The sequence below is a fragment of the Propithecus coquereli genome, unplaced genomic scaffold (genome assembly GCF_000956105.1).
Source record: "Propithecus coquereli isolate 6110/MARCELLA unplaced genomic scaffold, Pcoq_1.0 Scaffold55, whole genome shotgun sequence".
NCBI classification, from domain to species: Eukaryota; Metazoa; Chordata; class Mammalia; order Primates; family Indriidae; genus Propithecus; species Propithecus coquereli.
Window position 1 is genome coordinate 3,960,748 of NW_012151396.1, and position 3,037 is coordinate 3,963,784.

Genomic DNA, 3,037 nt, shown 5'->3' on the forward strand with positions numbered 1-3,037 from the left:
TAGACACTTATTTATATACATCTTATACATCAAATTAATTATCAAAACATATCTATAAAGTAGGTATTACTCTCATTTTACAGATGAAAACACATTGATCATTTGAGAACTCAAAAGATAAATTGTTGAATGTTACCTATCTAATAAATGGAAGAGCTAATATGTAAACATAGTTCTATTAAATTAAAAAGTTCACCTTCTTGGTTAAGCATATTCCTAGGAATTTTATATTCTTTGTACCTATTGTGAACGGTATTGAGTCTTTGATTTGACTCTCAGGTTAACTGTAATCGGTGTATAGAAATGCTACTGATTTGTGTATATTGATTTTGTAACCTGAGACTTTGCTGAATTTATTTATCAATTCCAGGAGTCTCTTGGTGGAGTCTTTCAGGTTTTCTAGGTATAAGTTCATATAGTCAGCAATAAGTGATAGTTTGACCTCTTCTTTCCTAATTTGGATACCCTTTATTTTTTTCTCTTGCCTGATTACTCTGGCTAGGGCTTCCAGCACTATGTTGAATAAAAGTGGTGACGGTGGGCACCCTTGTCTTCTTTCAGCTATTTTTAGGAATGCTTTCAACTTTCCCTCATTTAGTATGATGTTGGCTATGGGTTTGTCATCTATGGCTTTTATAATTTTGAGATATGTTCCTTCTATGCCTAATTGATTGACGGTTTTTATCATAAAAGTGTGCTAGATTTTGCCAAATGCTTTTTCTGTATCTATTGAGAAGATCATATAGACTTTGTTTTTGCTTCTGTTTATGTGGTGAATCACATTTACTGATTTATGTATGTTAAACCATCCTTGCATCCCCAGAATGAAGCCCACTTGGAAATGGTGGATTATTTTTTATGTGCTGTTAAATTTGGTTTGCTAGTATATTATTGAGGACTTCTGCAACTATATTCACAAGGGATATTGGTCTGCAGTTTCCTTTTTCGGTCGTGTCTTTTCATGGTTTTGGTATCAAGGTGATACTGGCTTTGTAGAATGTGTTGTGGAGGATTCCCTCCTTCTAAATGTTATTGAATAATCTCTGAAAATACCTGCTCTTCTTTGTAGGTCTGGTAAAATTCAGCTGTGAATCCATCTTGTCCAGGGCTTTTTTTTGTTGGAGGAATTTTTATTACTGCTTCACTCTCGCTGCTCATTATCGATCTGTTCAAGAGTTCTGTTTCTTCCTGATTGAGTCATGGGAGGTTGTGTGTTTCCAGGAATTCGGAAATTTTAATTTAATTTAATTTAATTTAATGTACACAAATTTGAGGTTTATGTGCATAGAGATTTTCATAGTATTTACTGATGATATTTTGTATTTCTGTGGTATCAGCTGTAATATCTCCTTTTTCATTTGTGATTGAGCTTATTTGGATCCTTTCTCTACTATTCCTGGTTACCCAAGCAAGAGGTCTATTAATTTTGTTTATCTTTTCGATAAGATAAGCTTTTTGTTTCATTGATACTTTGTGTTTTTGTTTTGCTTTGTTTTCCATTTCATTTAGTTCTGCTCTGACCTTAGTTATATTTATTCTTCTGCTGGCTTTGGATTTTGTTCAGTCTTCCTTTTCTGGTTCCTTGAGATGTGTCATTAGATTGTTAAAGATCTCTACAAAGAGAACTATGAAACACGAGGAAAGAAATCACAGATGACAACATGGGAAAAGACAGTATGCTCATGGATTGGTAGAATCAACACTCAAGCATTACAAAGGTGATCCATGTAACCCAAAACATTTGTACCCCTGTAATATTTTGAAATAAAAAAAAATTAGAATTTACTACTGCAAAATTCTGTCTCTAATAATCATGATGTGCACTGGATAGGTGTCCAGTGAATAATATGAAGAAAATTTCACATAATGTAAGTAATGCACACTAATGCCAACCACAATGTAAATTACTGTAGGCAGTTTTGAGGAACTGAATGAATGATTCTTTGATTGAAGTATTGCTAACCAACTCAACCTACCCATTCCCACAAAAAAGAAGAACTTAGAAAACTTGAGAGATGATACAAATGAATCCCATTCTAAAAAACGTAAATTAGGGAACTTGTGTTGATGCGTGAGTAAAGGATAAGGGATTTAAATAAAAAAATACATTTATATGTGCATATATACATATGTGTAAACACTTATATACACACATACATACAGAATGCCAACTATGTATGAAAATAGTTAAAGATATCTCAGTTTCAGGTGATGGAAAATGCCTAAACCTCAGATGTGTGATGTAACTCAGAGCCAACATTTGGGTGGAGCAGGAGCGGATGGAGGGTAAACAGGAGTTGAGGGGACAGTATCTTCAAATATTGCACTTAGTATAGTGTTAAAAGACTCTCTGTATTGCACAGTATTTATTAATTTGTATAATGCAATCTTTTCTTTTTCCTCTTAAGCAAAAGTATTCAGGGATGCTATTTACTCTATAAAATTGAATGTTGAATGTTTGTTTGCATGAGGTTGTGTGTTTTTCAATTGCACATCTAATCTCATAAAAATTAAAATAGCCTTTAGATCAAATAAAAATTTTAGCTTTCAAATGACAGTACCTTTGGGTATTGGTGTATTAAGGGAAAAACAAGATGAGTTATTTTTTATGAAAAGAAAAACAACAAATTGACAATGAATGTGGTCCTTTACTTTTGAACTTTTCTAATGAGAATTCAGAAAGTGGCAGTGATAATAGAAAATCACCTTTGGCCAGACTTATGCTAGGAAAAATTTATTTGAAAATATATGTATACCATGTAACTTAAACAGTATTAATTCCATTAATCAATATTCTATATTAAATGGTCAGTAATGCCACTGCAGCTTTTAGGCAATTAATGAGAAAGTGGTGCTTTTCTAACATCCTCATGAACATAAAAATAAAAACACGTTGTTATAAAAATGAGAGGATTAAAATGTTCATAATAGGAAAATAAAACACAGTATGCAAAATGATTTGTGAATTTTAAATCACTTTTATTTAATTTTTCATAAATATTTACTTTAAATAATGTAGGAAACAAATTTACTCTTA